Source organism: Tamandua tetradactyla, chromosome 9, assembly GCF_023851605.1.
Source record: "Tamandua tetradactyla isolate mTamTet1 chromosome 9, mTamTet1.pri, whole genome shotgun sequence".
In the NCBI taxonomy this organism is placed as follows: domain Eukaryota; kingdom Metazoa; phylum Chordata; class Mammalia; order Pilosa; family Myrmecophagidae; genus Tamandua; species Tamandua tetradactyla.
Window position 1 is genome coordinate 18,707,720 of NC_135335.1, and position 20,942 is coordinate 18,728,661.

Here is a 20,942-nt window from a genome sequence, read left to right on the forward strand (position 1 = left end):
TTTTTTTTTTTTTTTCTTCAAAAAGCCATCTTATTTATTTTATTTTTTTACATGGGCAGGTACCGGGAATCGAACCTGGGTCCTCTGGCATGGCAGGCAAGCATTCTTGCCTGCTGAGCCACCGTGGCCCACCCCTGTCTTAGGGTTTTATGTAATGATTGCCAAATTGCAAATAGGTGGTACCAATTTATACTCTTAACAAAATGTGAGAGCCACTGCCTCACTCTATCTTGGGGCTGGTAAGATTTTGAAAGCCATCAATAATTCTTTTCCTTGAAGAACATAGAATCAACAGAGGAGACAATACAAAATATTTTGTTTTTTGTTTTCTAAGCATTCACTGGCGTTACCAAACCACAAAGGTTGCTATGCCCAGAGAACAAGAGTCATACCCCTTTGCCAAAAAACCACTGTTTCTTTATTTTTAAAATATCACTGTATAAATCCCCTTTGAAAAAGCCAACCCATTTCTGCTATATTGCATTCCAGTAGCATGAGCAAGCTAAAACAGATTTTGGTACCAGAGAAGTGGGGTGCTGCTGAGTTTACAAATACTAAACATGCTGCAATGGCTTTGTAAATGGATAAAGAAAAGATTCTGAAAGAATTGCAATAAGTTTGATAGAAAAGGTCTGAATTGCTTTGAACAGACTTTTGGTAGAAATGTGGACTCTAAAGATTCTTCTCATGAGGCCTTAGAAATGATGAATGTGTCATTGTAAACTGGAAGGAAGGTGACCCTTGTTTGAAAATGACAGAGAATTTGGCAAAATTGAGTACTGGTGTTTGATGGAAGGGAGAATTTGAAACTGAAGAGCTTGTATATCTAGATGAGGAAATTTCCAAACTAAATGTGGAAAATGTAGCCTGGCTTCGCCTTGCAGCCCACTATAAAATGTGAGAAGAAAGGGATAAGCTGGGAACTGAACCCTTGGGTACAAAGAAACCAGAATCAGATAGTTTGGAAAATTCTGAGCTTTTGGAAAGTGAGACCCTAGAGACGAGGGCCCCATGTGATGATTTAACCTAACATAGAAACAATCAGCCATTTCAGAAAAAGCTGGGACTGGAAATGCAGTTATCCAGGGAGGATTTGTGGAAATTCCCATTGTCTGATGGTGATAATCCCTATATGCTGCCTGCTAAGCCAACAAATTTTTTTGTGAGATCTGTAAGAATAGAACCATGGCTGGTCTGGATGAAAACGACAGAAAAGAAACAAATTGAGGGAAAATAACTTCAAAGGCAGAGCCATAGAAGCTAAGGTCTGGAGCCAAGAAATTTCAGGCCAGTAGAGCAGACCCATCAATGCATGTGGAGAGGGTAAGTTTTCCCTGAAGGCAGAGAGCAAGTCTTCCACTTAAAGTTCAGGAAGAGTTTTGGTGCCCCAGGCCTCAGAGAGGGTGGAACACAATCATTGGGAATTGGGGAGAGCCTTACTGCCACCCCACTGGTCTGAGGGTGTTGACTGTGCACCCCAGTGATGACTGAGAGTCTGAGTGCTGCCATGATGCTTGGAGAGGATGGAGCTGTGAACAAGGTGGTCTCCCCAGTGCTTAAATATGTTGAAACCCTCACCCCAGTGTTTGAAGAGAGCAGGGCCACTACATAAGACCTTGGAAAGAGTTGGACTGCCATTCTCTCAAGCCCCAAGATTAAAATGTCATTCTATAGATGAATCTCAGACCTTAAAATCTAATGAAGTATGCCCTGAAGGTCTTAAGTACTGTTTGGGTCCATCGACCCCTGTTTTCCTTTCAAATTCTTCCTACAGCAATGGAAGCATTTATCCTGACTGTCCCTCCTTTTGTAAGTTGTATTGGAAGCAGACAACTTACTCTGAGTTTCACAAGTCCACACCCAGAGGAGAACTTTGCCTGAGAACAGACCAGGCTTATAGCTGATTTTGATGTGATTTTGTACTGTTTTTGACTTTGTATTGTATTTGTATTGTTGTTGGAATGATTTAAGCTTTTGTGATATTGTGATGGAATGAATGTAATTTGCATATGGAAAGGACATATCTTTTGGGGGTCCAGAGGGTGGAGTTGTGCTGGTTTGAACTCTAAGTACCCCAGAAGAGCCTATGTTCTTTTAATCAATCTTGTGGGGCAGACCTGTTGTGGGCAGGACCTTGATTAGGTTGTTTCCATGGACATATGGCATACCCAATTCAAGGTGGGTCTTAATCCTGTCCTGGAGCCTTTGATACCAGAGACCCAAGAGAAGATAAGGGAAAATAAAATGCCGCAGGAGAAGCCAGAAGAACCAACAGCAGCTGAAGGAGACATTTTGAAACCAACCCAAGAGGGAAGGGCCAGCAGATGTCACCATATGACTTCCCATATGACGGTGAGTCCCAGAACCATCAGCCTTTCTTCAGTGAAGGTATTCTCTTGTTAATGCCATAGTTTGGACATTATTATGAGCTTAGAACTGTAAATTTGTAACCAACTCTTTTCTGGTGTACTACATTCCAGCAGCCTTAACAAGCTGAAAAAGACATTCAGCCTGAGGTTATGAAAAAGTGTCCATCCATTCAAGTTTCTTTCCAAATGGCCTTCATGCTATGTAGACTATGTTTCAAATTTAATTGTACTCTACTCTCCCAATTTTCACGTTCTGAGAGTTTCAATTTTAAGGAGTCCTTTTCTACTTTCTTTTGAGATCATTTGTGGCAATATATCCCATCTGTGTGACATTTTGTTGAATACTTTATCACTGTAGGAAGTTGACTGAGAAGCCTAGAAGACACTCTTTCCCCAGGAATTGGCTCTGTATGTCTTTGGCTCAGATGAACTAGTCCAGATAAAAAGAACTAATATTTATGATTATCTGTTTAATTATTCAGTGCCTATTCTAAATCCTACCTGCCCTTCCTGTTTAATTCTCACAAGATCTCAGGGAATAGGTCTATTATTACCCCCATTTAATAGTTGGGACACTAGGCACAGAGGGTTGAGTAAACTATCCAAATCCCATAGCTTGTAGAAGATGAATCTTGAATCTTAAGTGAGGCAGTCTGGCTCCAGAGTGTGTGCATATAGCCACTATATTTAACTGCCTTCCACATCACAGAAACTGGGGTGCATGAGCACTCACTTTTCAACTGAAATTCACAAACAATTACAGCTGAATTTCCAGACCTAATTAGTTCTCTTGTATGGCACTTCACAGAGTTGATTCAGAGCTTTGCTGACTCATTCCCTAGTGAAACTAATGAAAACTATAAAACAACAACCAGCCCAAACCTCTGGAAATGGTCCTAAGGATAAACTGAAAGTGGAGAAATTATCTACTCAAAAAAAAAATTATGAAAAATTGGAACTGAATTAATTTGCAACACAGCGCACAGAAGATGAATACTAGGTTTGTGGAAGAGAACAGGGGGATAAACAGTTGAGAGAAACCCTCCTGGGTTAGAGGAAATATCAAACCCTGACTTCAGAAACTATTCCTTTGAAGGAGTCACAATCTGCTTGGATTGGTTTGTAACCTCTACCTATGTATGCCCCAAGCATTACTCAAAAAAATAGAGCATTTTGCCAATCCAGTTGGTTGTCGTTTTAACAACTGTATGTGATCAGGGAAAGATGGAAGAAAGTTCTAGTAGCACTGTCATTCCAGGGTGACTGTAGGTATACCCAAAGTTGTGTCTTCCTGAAAAGCAATATCAGAGGCTTAACACTGGGGGGAGGAAATAGACTTCACTAAAATAGTCCAGCTAGTCACTAAGCAAATAAACAAGCAAATGAAAAAAACAAGCACTGGAGGGAGAAGCAGTACCTAGAGTTACTGCAATATATTATCTAAACTATACAGTTTCAAATAAAAAAAAGTATGAGACATGCAAAGAAACAGGAAAGTATGACCCATGCACTGGAAAAAAAGCAAGCAGCTAACACTGCCTGTGAGAGTGACTAGATGTTGGAGTCAACAGAAAAAAAGACTTCAAACTAGCCATTATAAATATGTTCACAAAACTAAAGAAAAGTGTAATAAAATAATTAAAGGAAGTCATTATTGACAACATTGCTCAAATAGAAAATATCAGTAAAAGATATCAAAATTATTAAAAAGAACTAAATGGAAATTCTGACATTAGAAAATACAATAACTGAAATAAAATATATTCACTAGAGGGGCTCAACACTCAATTTTAACTGGCAGAAGGAAGAATTAGGAAACTTGTAGATTGATAGAGACTATGAAAGTTGAAGAACAGAGAAAAAAGAGAATGAAGAAAAGTTAACACAGCCACGGAGAAAGGTGGGGCCCAATTGCACACACCAACGGACATGTTATGGGTGTATAAGAATGGCAGGAGAGAAAGAAAGAGAAAAAAAATATTTGCATCAATAATAACTGAGAACTTTCCAAATCTGTTGAAAAACAATAAGCTACACGGGCAGCAAGCCCAGTGAACAAGGAGGATAAAGACAAAGAGGTCCACAAACAGACACATCATAGTGAAAATGCTCAATTTTCACAGACACATCATAGTGAAAATGCTCAATGTCAAAGATAAAGGACAAAATCTTTACAGCAGCAAAAGCTAAACTACCCATCACTTACAAGAGAATCTCAACAATAATAGAGGTCAGAAGACAATGGATATAACACAAGGTGCTCAAAGGAAAAAAAAATGGTTAAATCAAGAATCCTACATCCAGGAAAACCCTCTTTCAGAGATGAAGGTGAGGGAAAAAAACTTTGCCAGATAAAACTAAGAGAATGTGTGACTAGCAGACCTGCCTTACAAGAAATATTAAAGGGAGCTCTTCAAATTGAAAGCAAGTGACTCCAAATCCACATGAATAAACAACAAGCATAGGTAAAAGCAAATTTTTGACATGATACCCTTTATGGCCCCACTCACCGCACTGTGGCACAGAGAAACCTAGGTGTTGACTTCCAGCTTAAGAAAGAACAGATCCACTAGAGAGGGTTGCTCAGACAGCAGACGAGCACCAGAAGGTTCTACCCCATTGTAATCAGGGCACAGCAGCAACTTTAGGGCTTTAGTGAACGCTCACCTTGATCACTCACTTCCCATTACATCCCCCTGCTTTAATGCTTTCTCCCTTTCATTTCCTCCTTCTGCCATTAGACTGTGAGCTCCAAGTAAACAAAGACCTTGTCTAGCTACTATGGTTCCAGCAATACTCAAAGTTAAGGAAAAATGAAATTATGGTCTATGGGAAAGAAAGCTAATCAAAGGAATCACTTAACTCCTATTACTTACTGTCAGGCACATAGTGGGTCTTCAATGAATACACACTGACTGAAACTACAGGAGTCAGCTGCGATGGTTTGGAAGTTTTATGGACTTCAGGAAACATCACGTTCTTAAAGCTAATCCATTCCTGTGGGTGTAGACCCTTGTGGCTGGGACCTTTTGATTAGGTTTTGTCAGTTGACGCATACCCCAGGTGGGGGCTGTATAAGAGGGTGAAAAACAGAGACAAATGGACAGAGAAGCTGAGAGAAAAGTTCAGAAAGAAACTCAGGGTCAGAACAGCCAGAAGCTGAAAGCAATGAAAGAAAGAACAGCAGATACTACCATTTGCCTTGCCACGTGACCAAAGAGACTAGGATCATGGGATCATCTTGATTCCTCAATTTAGACATTTTCATGGCCTCAGAACTGTAAATAATTAATTTAATTATTATTAAATTAATAAATCCCCATTGTTAAAAGCAAGCTCATTTCTCATACATTGCATTTTGGCAACTTTAGTAATCTAAAACATCAACTATGTTTACCTATTTTAAATGAACTAACAGCTAAATCAAGTAGTTATTGTGATTTTTTTTCTTCACCTGAGGGCCTTTCAAGCAGAAAATCAAATGCCAGCAGTTATGATACCAAAGAAATTCCCTGGTAATCAATTATACCTGATTATTAAATTTTGCCAACTAACCACCTAAATAAACACCTCAAAATAATCTGCTTGTGAAAGTACATAATTTGTGTATGTCCCATAAGAAACAAAACCTCCAAATAGCAACCTTCACAAACAGTTAAGTTCTTTGTCAATACCAAGTTGACTATTTATTAAGGGTTTTCTAGTGTGACCACGTGGTAGGCCCGGTTGCCAAGATTTTTCTCCTGCAATCCCATAGAACATTGCCCAAAGTAGAATTATGTATCTGAGAGTACTTCATCTGGTCTTTAATAATATACATCATCCACAATATGTGGGAGGAAATTTCAAGAAGAGCTCATGTCAGACGTAGTCCTCAAACGCAAGTAGGATTTGGAGATGTGCTGAGATGCGTGGGAAAGGCCTGTCCGGACAGGAGAATAGAATGAGTGAAAAAGCAGAAAGACAAGTATGGAGCACATACAATAAAACAATGATGAGTACAGCTGAAAATTGGGACTGAAGCAGCAGAAGAAGCTGAAGATAATGGTGGGTAGGTAAGCTGGAGCTTTTAAGTCACATTTTTAGGTGTTTGAAATTTAGTGTGCTGAGGGTTGATAAAATGCTATTAAGCAGAGGCAGTAATAAAATGAACTTGCTACGAGGTAATTTACTTCATTGGCAAGAAGGAAGCAATGTAGCAGGGAAGAGTCAGAGAAGAGGAGGAGAATATGAATTAAGTGCTTATTATAATAATTAAAATCAGAGATCCCCACCTGATGCCCCCAGTGGGCTACAGGGTACTGTTTACTGCATTTTTGCAGAACAAATATAACTTTCTCCGTGTCCATGATTTGAAAAATATAAGGAATCACTGAATCCAGATCTACTTCATGAGAATTTCAGGGAGTGGGTCCCTAGAGTCAACTTTTTGTAAATTTCTCAGATAATTCAGATGGAGTCCGTTTTTGTGCTGGCATTTGGGAACTTCCTAAGACCATTATCTCCTCCCAACACACGTGGGAGCTTCTTTTAGAAACTGAAAGGATGGAGTGCATCCAAGATGTGTCCTATACTTAAAATTGGCAGAACTTGGCAATTAATTTAACATTGTAATGGGAAAAGGCGCAACATAAGATGAAAACAATATAGGCAAGATATACAGGAGATACTCAGCTTTGAAAAACAAAAAGAAAGAAGACTCCCAGAGACATTGCAATTTCTCTTAAAAGGATCCACTTCTTAGAAAACAGTTGTACTTTAAGGAGAAAATTTCCCATCTGTTACACCATGACATTTTATGCCTATACCTTATTTTAACAAACCATGAGGTCAGCAAAGCTGTCCTGTTTATGTCTTTCTTCGTTTTCCCACAGCCCCAGCAATCCAGCACATTAGTCAGGAATATGCAAATCAGAAGGTGCTCAGTAATTGTTCAGTGAATGAACAAATAAGGGGACAAGTAGAGAGAACATGTTCTTTTTCTAGGCTGCTTCTCCAAAGTTTCCAGATATGCTTGCTGAATGAGGCATATATGGCATTTTAAATTATAATTAGATTAGATGCCAACATTTAAAAAATTGGTGATTTCAGTATGTAATTGCATTTAGACATCTCCTGAAAATCCAGATCTTGCCAACCACGACCCTTATGCCTACAAGGCAACCATCAGCCAAAATTGAGGAGCTGCTGCCCTTTGGTTGGACCATGGACTCTCCCATGTACCATGGGGTGGAAGCCATCAGCCCACAGCCCCAGGAGGAATATGAGTTTTCCACTTATGCCCCGGAAGAAAGGGCAGAATGAATGCAGTTGAAGTCTTTTACATTCACCTGCCTTTTTCATATAAATAAATTTAAATATTCTGTCCCTGTCATGTTTACTCTTGGTCATGACATTTTTGCAATATGCTCTATGTTACTGCTTTACTGTTGTTTATGATCAAAGTCAACTCATCTTTTTCAGTTGTCTTCTTTTGGTAATGACGTGCCAGATCAACTACAACTTTAGTGTAGAGACTGTGTTCCCTACTTGGAGAGATCAGCCCAGACTAGACTTGTTGAGCTCTGGCACGTTGATTCTGTTTGCGGTTCAGTATTTCCAAGAGAGCAATTTGCAAAATCAAGTCTTACAGTAAAGTAGTTTTTGTTTATTCTGAATCAAAGTCAGACAAGACTCAGCTCACCAGATTCTGCAGACTAAGTATGCGCCAAAGCAATGCCTCTTACTTCAGGAAAAAAAAATTTAAGACTGAAAGACTGGACACTTGTGCCACATACAGTTAACCCCAATTATACCTGGCCAAAAAGAAAGGAAAGATTTCTACATGTGGTAAACAGAATGTACTAACCAGGATTCTACAGAGAAACAGAATTAATAGAAAGGTAGATAGATAGATAGATAGATAGATAGATAGATAGATAGATAGATAGATAGATAGATAGATAGATGAGACAGAGAGCTTTCAAGAGATTTATTTTAAGGAATTGGCTCATGCAATTCTGGGGGCTGGCAAGTCCAAATTCTGTCAGGAAGTCCAATTCCAGTAGTATGATATTGCAGTCTTGAGTCTAAACTCTATGGGGGAAGCTGGCAGGCCAGAAATTCTAGTAAGAGTTGATTTTGAAATTTAGGTCCAAAATCATTAGAGGATTCCAGCAGGCTAGAAACTCAGAGAGAAGAGGATGGTCTGGTCTTGAGGCAGAATTACATCTTGGAACCCTCACTTCCATACCACTCTCAACTAATTGGATGAGGCCCACTGACATTATCAAGGATAATATCCTGAAAGTCACCTGATTATAGATGCTAATCCCAACTATCAAATACTTCCACAGCAACATCTGGGCCCGTGTTTGATTCTCAAAATTATACATCTCACTGGGATTTTCAAGAGAAGTGGAGTTGGGAGTGGGGTCAGGGTCTCTATTGAGGCTATGGTCTCTTGTGTCCTTGCATAGACCCCACTCTTAGGGTTACAGGCATTATCTGGAATGAGAAAAATGCATATTTGGTACCCTCTCTTCTCACACTATCTACCCCCCTCTCTTATCATGCTCTGGATCTCAAGGTCAGTCCTTTTGCTGCCCACTCCTGTCCAATCTGCTAACTGCATGCAAAGCTACAAGTTTCTCCCCAGAACACATAAGACTAGCTTACTGGGATTCACACTATGGAGAGAACGGTAGAGACCAATTACCATCCTTCCAAATGCATTCTCTAGTTAGTGGAAAAAAGGGCAGTAAATCCACCTACAGAAGTGAAAGACTTCAGGAAAAAATATTTGTCTTTCATCACTGGACTCTCCCTTACGGAACTGGAGTCTCACCTGAGGGTCCCAGTGAATTTAGTGATATTACTGGGGGCCTATCTTTATTTTCACTCTCCCTTATCTCAGCCCTTCTCACTTCCTTGATGTTTCATGGTTCTTTCTCTAGACTAGTGTTCCAGCAAAGATGCTTATGTTATACAGTAACTAGATGATTGGAGAAATCCCTGAGGAAAAAGTCGCTGAGTCCTTGAAGGTGAATATGGGTGCTTCTGTGTGGAGTGTAAAACTCAGCCTCTGTTGTAATAGAATGAGAAATGTGCCAACTTTCAATGAGTCATGTTCTTGTACAGTCTAAATTTACTTTAACCTCACAGTATCCCTGAAATGATACACCATAGCCAGAGATTATAGAGAGGGGATTTGAGTCCTGCAAAGAATGGGCAATAGCTGGCAAATAGTGGAGCTGGGATTGGATTTTCCTGATACTGAAACACTCCTCCTTTTCCTAGATAATGTTTCATGACAGAGGCAACTCTACAGATCATCTCCTCAAATCAAACAAATGTGAAAAACTATGTCCCAAATTATGTCCAAAAAATACCAACATAATTTTTATTTGGAAAGTGTGACAAATCATACTCCAGCATTTTCAAAATAATATATATTTCATGGAAATTCAGCTGCAGTCAATATTCTTTGACCTAAGTGGTTCACTGGTAGAGATATCAAAGTTACAGGTGCTCATTCATTTATTCACGCAATATCTACTAGGGGTCAGGTTCTGTGTCAAGCACTAAGGAGGTAGATGTGGGTAAGAAATACAAACTGTGAGGCCATAAGAAGTTTCTAGACAGAGAGCAGGATGGACATGTAATTGGTACAAGGCCAAGGAAGTACAAGTAAAGGGGACTAGGAGAGCATACAAATGACAACTCATCTCCCCCAGAGGGTGGAGGTAAGTGTGGGCTTCCCTGAGAAAGTTATTTTAAGCTGAAACCTAAACAATGAGTAGGGACTGTTTAAGAAAAGCAGAGGGTCCAGAGTTGAGCTGATTCTAGAAGCTTTCTCCACCATCATTTCCCCAAAGCTTTTCACTGCTCTGGCTTGACCACTCTGGAATTGGTCAAAGGATAGAGAATACAGTGCTACTAACAGATGAAATTGTTTCCCTTATCCCCAAATCCTATTCCAAAGCTGCTCAGACTTTCAAGTGGAAGATGTCCTTCCTACCATGACAGCTATAGGGGAGAGAAAAAGGAGAAAAAAATGAAGTCACAGAGAAAGAGAACCTCATCCCCTTTTTTTCCAGATCCCAAAGTTTCACAGGTCGTGCAGTGATATCAATCTGTTCATGAGTCTATTCCCTTAATTCATATCAAAGCTCCTCATATACTTGCAGTAGAATACAGAGGGTTAGTTTTGGAAGGACTGGGGGCTGTGTGTATGGGAAGTTTTCTGACAGTATTGCAATTTAACAGCCAGTCACATTTGCCTTATCAAGAAATTGAAGCTAATACCAATATCTTCCTCACTAATGTATTGTGAGAATTAAAAGATGACATGTAAGCAATGGAAACCCTGTAAAAAATTACGCAAATGTAAGTTGTTCAGATTAATTTAAACATCCTTACCAACAATCAGAAGAACAGGGATTGGCAAATAGATTTTATCTCTTGCCAGCTCTCAGGTCATAGGTTGTCAGCACTTGGAGCCTTGTATTGTGCAAGACTCTGAGAGTACGTCAGGCTTCAGTAGGATTTGTGATGCCTGCCAAGGACACAGGAGTAAAAATGGCCATATACTTGCCAAGGGTATTTTCCTAAGAAGGTGACTGTAAAAATCCTCTAGTTCTAGTCTATATTCTCTAGACAGATGATCTCAGTTTGGTACCTGATGCTCTATCAGCATCACACATAAGTATGAATGAGCTGCTCACCCTGTTTGGTTCTGTTTCTTCGTTTTTAAAATAAGAATGCTATATTGCACTTCTTTTTTATTATTGTGTAAGTTTTTAAATTGATGCATAACTCCCGCAGCATGAAATTTACTCATTAACATATACTATTCAATTTTTAATATATTCACACAATTGTGAAGACGTCACCATTTACTTTGAGAACATTTCATCACTCCCCCAAAAATCCGATCCTCATTAGCAGTCACTCCTCATTCACTCTTCCACCCTCCTTTCAACACTAATTGACCTTCTGTCTCTATGGATTTGCCTATTCTAGACATTTCATATAAATGGATCATAAAATATGTGGCTGTTTGTATCTGGCTTCTTTCACTTAGCATAATGTTTCCAAGGTTCATTCATGCTGTAGCATGTATCAATACTTCATTCCTTTTATCCCAATAAATGTATATACAATATTTTGCTTATCCATTCAACAGTTGACAGATATGTGGTGGTCTTCACTTTGGGGCTACCATGAAGAATTCTGCTATGAACATTTGTGTACAATTTTTCGTTTGAATAACTGTTTAAAACTATTTGGGGTATATACCTAGAGTGCAATTGCTAGGTCTTATGATCACAATATGTTTAACCTTTTGAGGAACTGTTTTCCAATGTGGTTGCCCGATTTTACATTCCACCAGCAAAGTATGAGGCTTCTAATCTTTCTACGTTCTCATCAACACTTGTTATTAGCTGCATTTTTAATTATAGCCATCTGTTCTAGTTTGCAAGCTGCAAGAATCCAACATACGAGAAATGGAGTGGCTTTTAAAAAGGGAAATTTAATAAGTTGTTAGTTTACAGTTCTAAGGCCAAGAAAATGTCCCAATTACAACAAGTCTATAGAAATGTCCAATCTAAGGCATCTAGGGAAAGATACCTTGGTTCAAGAAGGCCGATGAAGTTCAGGGTTTCTCTCTAGTGAGAAGGCACATGGCACACACAGTCACCAGTTTCTGTCTCATCTGGAAAGGCACATGGTGAACATGGTCAGGGTTCCTCTCTCATCTGTAAGGGCACATGGAGAACACGGTGTCATCTGCTAGCTTCTTCTCCTGGCTTCTTGTTTCGTGAAGCTCCCCGGGAGGCATTTTCCTTCTTCATATCCAAAGGTCGCTGGCTGGTGGACTCTGCTTCTAGTGGCTATGCCATTCTGCTCTGCTCTCTCTGAATCTCTTTCATTCTTCAAGATGATTCCTCTTTTATAGGACTCCAGAAACTTATCAAGATGCACCCAAATGGGTAGGGACATGCCGTCACCTAATCCAGTTTGACAACCACTCTTGATTAAATCACATCTCCAGGGAGATGAACTGATTATAGTTTCAAACATACACTATTGAATAGGGATTATTCTATCTTTATGAAATGGGATTTTGATTAAAACATGGCTTTTCTAGGGGACATACATCCTTTCAAATCAGCACACCATCCCACTGGGCATGAAGTGGTATCTCATTAAGATTTTGAAACACATTTTTCACTAGTGATGTTGAATATCTCTATCCATGTGTCTGTTGGCCATTTGCATATATTCTTTGGGAAAATGTCTATTTGGGCAGTTTGACCACTTTTAATTGTGTTTTTAAGATGCTCATTATTGAGTTATAGGAATTCTTCACATTCTAGATACTAGACCCTTACACATATGATTCATAAATACAAAATTTTTTCCTATTTTGTTTGTTTTCATTTTACTTTGATAGTGTCCTTTGAAACACACAAAAAATTTTTATTTTGTTTAATTTCTATTTATTTTTAATTTGGTTGCTTGTGTTTTAGTTGTCATATCTAAGAAATCATTGTCAAATCAAAAGCCATGAGGATTTTCTCTAATGTTTCCTTCTAATCATTTTATAGTTTTTATTCTTACATGTAAGTTTTTATTCACTCTGGGTTAATTTTTTCATAGGGATTGAGGCAGGGGTCCAACTTCATTCTTTGCTTGCAGATATCCAGTAATTCCAGCACCATTTGTTGAAAAGATGCATTTTCTTCATTGAATTGTCTTGGCAGCCTTGCAAACAATCAATCAACCATGGACTCTAAATTCTATTTCATTGGTCTATCTATTTTTATGCCAGTATCACACAGTCTGGCTACCATAGCTTTGTAGTAACTTTTGATATAGGAAAGTGTGACTCCAACATCATTCTTCTTTTTCAAGATTGTTTTGACTGTTCTGGTTCCATTTCATTTCCATATGAATTTTAGGATCAACTTGTCAATTTCTGCACACACTAAAAGCTGGGATTGTGTTGAATCTTTAGATCAGTTGGGGAAATAGTCTCATCTTAACAATATTAAGTCTTCCAGTCCATGAACGTGGAATGTCTTTGCATTTATTTAGTTCTCTTGCTTAATTTCTTCCAATGACTTTTTGGTGTTTTTGAAGACCCTATCTCCTGGCCTTATTCTTATATGCGATTCTTCAGACCATAGACAATTAAAAATACTTTACTTGACAGGTCTTATGGAAGAAAGTTGCCCTCCCCAAACCAGACTTGGACAACAATTGATGCGCTGCATTCTCTGAAGGGAGTTTCAGTAAAAGGCTTCAGGACCCCTGGCCAGCTAAGGTTTTATGCAGGTCTCCATTCCTAACCTAGGTGCCTCCCTATGAGGAGTCTCAAAGCCAAGGCCTTCTTCAAGCACTTATGCTGAGGTCTCCTTTTTGGAAGGAAAAAGCAAAGGCCTTGTGCTCACTTTGGCAGCACATACACTAAAATTGGAGCAATACAAAGAAGATTAGCATGGCCCCTGCACAAGATGACATGTAAATTTTGACGCGTTCCATAGTTAAAAAAAAAAAAAGGCTTTGAGGACACTTCTCTCCAATCTGACTCAGCACTCAGTACTCTTTTACTCCAAGGCCACAACTTTTCCCAGCCCCCATGAACCTTTCTTGGGGGACTCCCTTGGCAGTTAGACAACCTCCATGTCTGTTGATCCATCTGATTCACTCAGTACTGTTCCAAAAGAGAAAGTGGAACTGAGGGTGAGCTTCTGGTCTCCCCAGGTTAGCCTTTTTTTTTTTTTTTTTTTTTTTTTGCTTTAGTCTCATACATAAGTTAAAGTTTTAAAATATTAATTACCATCTATTTTCAACACCTTGCAGTACTGATATTTATGTAAAAACATTTTTAAATTTGTACATTTAGTCACTGTCATTATACACTCTAGGCATTCCTAGATTATACCATCTCAGTCTTTATTGTATAAAAAGGTTAGCCTTTTGCTTATATTTTTGCAGTAAGTAATTAAAGACTTGACTATTACTTGCACTTTGGCTTATTGTCTTAATCAGCTACTTCCACTACTTGGCTGCTCTGTTGGTCCCGCTCAGCTCCTGAGGGTTTTCAGAATATGTTTTTGCATGTCTTTTGTTAAATTTATTCTTGAATATCTGATTCCTTTCAATGTTATTGTAAGTGTAATTGTTTTCTTAATTTCATTTTTGAACTGTTCATTGTTAGTGTAAAAAACAGTTGATTTCCATTTCTTGATCCCACAAACTTGCTGAACTCATTTATTAGCCTAGTATTTTTTCTGGATTTCTTAGGATTTTCTACATACAAGATCATTTCATCTGAAATAGTAAGCATTTTACTTTTTTCTTTACAATCTAGACATTTTTATTTCTCTTTCTTGCCTAACTGCCCTGGATAGAATTTCTACTACACTGTTTTTTTTTTACATGGGCAGGCACCGGGAATTGAACCCGGGTCCTCCGGCATGGCAGGCAAGCGTTCTTGCCTGCTGAGCCACCATGGCCCACCCTCTACTACACTGTTGAATAGAAGTGGAAAGAGCAGACATTCTTCTTATTTTGATTTGACCTTTAGGTGAGATATTCCAGACTTTCACCATTAGGTATGATGCTAACTCTGAGATTTTTATAGATGACCTTTGTCAGGTTAAGGGGGGGGGTCCTTTCTATTCCCACTTTGTTGAGCATTCTTCTCATGAAAGGGGTGTTAGGTTTTGTCAAGTGTTTTTGCAGTGTCTATTGAGGTGATGATCATGTCATTTTGGGTCTTTCTTCTATTAATATGTTTTATTACATTGATTTACTATATCATACAAACTTTACATTATTAGGATACGTAATACTTGATCTTTGATGGATAATGTTTTTAATATGTTGCTTGATTTGGTTTGCTAGTTTTCCATTGAGGATTTTCAAATCTATATTTATAAGGGATTGTGGTAGTTAGATTCAGTTGTCAAATTGGCCAGGTGAAGGTGCTTAGTTATGTTGCTGTGGACATAAGCCAATGATATGTGAACCTCATCTGTTGCTCATTACATCTGCAGTCAGCTAGGAGGCTTGCCTGCTGCAATGAATGATGTTTGATTTAACTGGCTGGTGCTTAAATGAAAGAGGTCAACGTAGCACAGCCCAAGCAGCTCAGCATACCTCATCTCAGCACTCGCAGCTCAGCCCAGGCCTTTGGAGATGCAGAAAGGAATCACCCTGGGGAAAGTTGTTGGAACCCAGAGGCCTGGAGAGAAGGCCAGCAGAGACCATCCTGTGCCTTCCCACATAAGAAAGAACCTCAGTGGAAAGTTAGCTGCCTTTCCTCTGAAGAACTATACATTAATTTAATAAATCCCCTTTTATTGAAAGCCAGTTCATCTCTGGTGTGTTGCATTCCAACAGCTAGCAAACTAGAACAGGGGTATCAATTGTAGTTTTCTTTTCCTGTGTTGTCTTTGTCCAGTTTTAATATCAGGGCAAAAACTAGCCTCACATGAGAAGTTAGGGAGTGTTCTCTCTTCTTGAAAGTTTCAACTATCTCTCTTTGTCTTTGTCTTTCAATAATTTGATAATGATGTGTCTATGTGTGGCTCTCTTCACATCTATTGTATTTGGAGTTCGTTGGTAGTCTTTACGTGTAGCTAATGTTCATCTCTCTTCTTTCCTTCTGGGACTCTTATTATGCATATGTTGTTATACTTTATGGTGTCTGTGGTGATTTAAGATTTAAGAACAGAAAATCATGTTCTTAAATCTAATCATTCCTGTGGGTATAACCCGATAAGTTTACTTCAGTTAATACATGGTCCAGAGTGGATCTTAATCCTCTTACTGGACTTCATTATAAGAGAATGAAATTCAAAGAGAGAGAAAGCCTCATAAGCAAGAAGCTGAAAGCAATGAAATCCAAGAGAGAATTGTGTAACTGGGTCAGAAGTGGAGCTGGGAAGAATTGTGATGCACTTGATAGAAAAGGCCTAGATTTCTTTGAAGAGACTGTTGGTAGAAATATGGATGCTAAAGGTACTTTGGTACTTCCGATGAGGCCTTAGACAGAAATGATGAATGTGTCATTGCAAAATAGAAGAAAGATGACTCGTTTCAAAGTGGCAGCAAACTTGGCAAAATTGATTCTGATGTCAGATGAAAAGGAAAATTTGAAAGTGATAAGCCTGGATATTTAGCTGAGGAGATTTCCAAACTAAACGTGAAAAGCGCTGCCTGGTTTCTGCTTGCAGCTCATAGCAAAATGCAAGAGGAAATGGATAAGCTGAGAATAGATGGTTTGAAAAATTCTGAGTTTACTGAAAGCAAGACCCCAGTGAATAATACTACATGTGAGGGTTTAACTGAACATGGAGTCATTCAGCCCTTTCAGTGCAAGTTTGGATTGGAAATACAGTTATCCAGAAAGGATCTGCGGAAAGTTCCATGGTCTGATGGTTTTTTACCCCTGTGTACTGCATACAAAACTGACAATGTTTTTTTGTGAGAGCTGTGTGAATTAAACCACTGCCTGCTTGGACTAAAAGGGACAGAAAAAGGATAGAATGAAATAAAAATCACTTCAAAGGAGAACAATGGAAGCTGAGGCCTTTACTGAAGACATCTTCTTGAGCCAATAGAGCACATCCACCCATGTATGTGGAAGGGATGAGTGTACCCAGGAGCTTGGAGATGGTGGGCATTCTTCCCCATTGTTCCACAAGAATATTGCCACCCCAGGTTTCTCAGATGCTGACAAGGGTGGAGCCCAGACACCAGCCACCACCCCGATACTTGATAAGGTGAAGCCAAGAGCATGGCCATCACTCTGATGCTTGAAGATGTTGGAGTCTTCACCCAAGCATTTGGGGAAAGATTGGCTACTGTGCAAACACTTGCAAGGGTGGGGCTGCCACTCCATCAGGCAGTGAGGACAAAGCATTATTCTGTACATGACTCTCAGACCCTGAATGGAATATGCCTTGCAAGGTTTTGGAATTGTTAAGGACATGAAACCCATGTTTTCTCCTATGGAAGTGACAATGTTTCTCCTATGACTGTCCCTCCTTTTTATATCGAAAGCTGATAATTTGTTCTCCAAGTTTCACAGGTCCACAGCCATAAGAGATTGTGTCCCAGGACTGATCACACCTATAGCTAATTTTGATGAGACTTTCTACTTAGTATTGTCACTGAAATGATTTAAGTTTTTTGGGTATTGTGATGGAATATTATATTTTATATGTAGAAAGATCATGTCTTTTGGGGTCCAGAGGTTGGAGTATGGTGGTTTCAAGGTGTTGATAACTCAGAAGAAAACATGTTCTTAAATTGTAATCCATTCCTGCAGTTGTAAATCTACTGTAAGTGGGACCTTTCAATAAGGTCACTTCAGTTAAGGGGCTGCCCAGAGTAAGTCTTAATCCTCTTACTGGACTCCATTATAAGAGAATGAAATTTAAAGAGAAAAGAAATCCACAGAAGCAAGAAGCTGAAAGCAACGAAACCCAGAAGAGAAGTGTGAGACCAGTAGACCTGGCCATGTGCCTTGCTATGTGACAGAAGAGTCCAGGATCACAGGCAGCTGCTCTTCTGGAAGATTCTTTTTTTTTTTTATTTATAATTTCTATTTCTTTATTCATATTCTCTATTTGATGAGAAATAATTTCCGTACTTTTCTTTAGTGTTTTAGCATTGTTTCCTTTAATTCTTTGAAGATGTTTAAAATAGCTGATTAAAGTCTGTTTTGTAGTAAGTCCAATGACTGGTCTACCTCAGGGATAATTTCAAATGATAGTTTGTTTTTTCCTGAATGGGCCATACTTTCTTGTTTCCTTGTATGCCAGGCAATTTCTTTGCTGTTGAAAATTTGACATTTTAAATAATATAACATGGTAACTCTGGAATTCAGATCCCAGTTCCTGGGCATTGTTGTTGTTTCTATTTTTGCTGTTGCTTTTGTTTGCTAGTGACCTTTCTGAACAAATTCTGTAAAGTTATGCTTTGTCCTGTGTTGCCATTTAAGTCTCTGCCCAGTAAGCTTAGTGGTGAACTAATCATCGGGCAAACATTCTTAAAACCTGGATTAAACAAGGTCTCTCAGCTTTGCTGAGGGGCATTGCATGTGTATTGGGATATGTCTTAGACACTCAGCAAGGCAACTGATTTCTCTTACTTAGACTTCACTTGTTGCTTATTCAGAGCCTCAAGGTCAGCGAGAAGTAAGAGCTTAGGGCCTTCTCTGATCTTTCCTGGGCAAGTGCCCAATTCTGAGCATGCACAAGCTCCTGTCCATGAGCACGACCTTCTAGATGCCCATGAATATGTTTTTCGAACTTTTCAAATACCCTAAGGGCATCTCATTCTCCAGATTTTTCCTTTTAAGTTTTCTGTTAGCTCCAATTGTTATCTTCTACCTCAGGCAAATGTGAGGTTAAACAAGTGTCTCTAAATATTTTTGATAAACCATTTTTTGATAAAAAGTTTAAAAGCTTTTTTGCACTTGGAACTCTCCAGTCAGGTCAAATAAAGGCAGTCTCGCAGGTGAGGTCTTCCTCACATAATGACAATTCTTGAGAATAAGGCTTTGAAGGAACTTCAGACTTGTCCTTCTTCTTCCAGCTACTACCAGGCTGCTGGTTTGCATGATGACTGTGGGATGTTTGTTTCAAAACCGTCACAAACTTGGAGGGGGAATGCAAATAGATCAAATTAAAGCATTCATTTTTCTTAAATACTCCCTTGATTGCTGCAAGCCTTGGGTTACTTTCTAAGGTTCTGAAAAAGTTGATTCTGACTGTTTTTGCCAGTCTTCTCATTGATTTTATGGTGAGAGAATTTTCAGAGGTTCTTACTCATCATTTTTGCTAAAATCAATGCCTCTCTTTTAAAATATGCAAAAATGCTTGATAAGTGAGATAGGAGGTCTGAATTCCTCACGGGCCTCCAGTTAAATTCTAGCATCACTTCCTCTTTCTTTTTTGTTTCTTCCCTACACTCCTTTAACCTTATTCCTCAACTCCATGGAGTAGAGTGGGGAAGGGAAGAAGGAGAAGAACTGGAGATGCAGAGACAAATACACTTATCTGCTTGAAGGATGTAGAAAATCCCAGAGGGAATAATAGAAAGGTGCAAAAAAGGAAAAGTGAAATGATTGCCTTTGGGATTTGTTGAGGGAAAATCAGTGTGCTGTTTTGAAATGATGTATGTACCCTAGAAGAGCCATGTTTTAATCAAAATCCCATTTTGTAAAGGCAGAATAATCCCTATTCAATACTATATGTAATTAGATCATCTTCCTGGAGATGTAAACAAATCAAGAGTGGCTGTTAAGCTGGATTAGGTGACAACATGTTTCTACCCATTTGGGTGGGTCTTGATTAGTTTCTGAAGCCCTATAAAAGAAGAAACATTTTGGAGAATGAGAGATTCAGAGAGAGCAGAGAATGCTGCAGCACCATGAAGCAGAGGGTCCATGAGCCAGCGAACTTTGAGATGAAAAAGAAGAACGCCTCCTGGGTAGCTTCATGAAACTGGAAGCCAGGAGAGAAAGCTAGCAGATGATGCCATGTTCGCCATGTGCCCTTCCAGCTGAGAGAGAAACCCTGACTATGTTCGCCACGTGCCTTCTCACTTGAGAGAGAAACCCTGAACTTCATTGGCCTTCTTGAACTAAGGTCTCTTTCTCTGGATGCCTTTGATTGGACATTTCTGTAGATTTGTTTTAATTGGGACATTGCCTTGGCCTTAGAACTGTAAACTAGCAACTTATTAAATTCCCCTATTAAAAAGCCATTCTGTTCCTGGTATATTGCATTCTGGCAGCTAGCAAATTAGAATGGTCAGAAAAAGAAAACTTTTACAAGAAAAGCTGTTACTCCACAGAATGGGATTAAAAATTATGAAAATGCCAGAGATGAGGAAAGAGGATTTTAAAAGCACTTTTACCTCCATCAAGAATGTGCTCCTCTTGGGCATTTTCATTAGAGACAAGTAAAGATTTAAAATGCTTTCTATTTATTTTTCTTTGTTTCCTTGCTTTTTGTATGTTCCTTCAAGGATGGAGAGGGTCATAATGGTTTACCCCAGTTTTAATAAACATTCTCTACAGTACAAGGAAGGTGTCAGGTATCATTAATCCCCCCTGGGCTGCCTCCCCAAAGACAAGTCACTCAGGTAGAACTGACTTTCAGCAAATTGAAGCAGCTGATCTTGGACACATTCAAATAAGCCCCTTTAAAGCATGTATTAGTCAGGTACTTTAGAGAAACAGAAACAATGAGAGGGATCTGTAAATATAAGCTTTATAAGAGTGTCTCATGCAACCATGGGAATGGAAGAGTCCAAAATCTTCAGGGCAGGCTGTGAAGCTGGCAGCTCCAATGAAGGGTCTGGAAAAACTCCAAAGGAGAAGCTCACCGGCTGAAGAAGCAGCAAAAATATTTCTCTTCTTTCTTAAAAGTCTTTAACTGATTGGGTTATCTCAATGGTGGGAGATGTGCCTTAGTTGATCATAGATGTAATCAGTCACAGATGCAATCAACTGACTGATGATTTAATACACCAGCCTTCTAATTTATCAACCAGCCACAAAAT

The 20,942-nt window shown here is 39.0% G+C and overlaps 1 non-coding gene across 1 annotated transcript; it reads left to right on the plus strand.

Annotated features, from left to right (window-relative positions):
* Positions 1 to 13,799: 13,799 nt before the first annotated feature.
* On the plus strand, positions 13,800 to 13,904 carry LOC143647470 (U6 spliceosomal RNA). The gene has a single exon (XR_013158098.1). It is a non-coding gene; the product is annotated as a U6 spliceosomal RNA (small nuclear RNA).
* Positions 13,905 to 20,942: the final 7,038 nt, after the last annotated feature.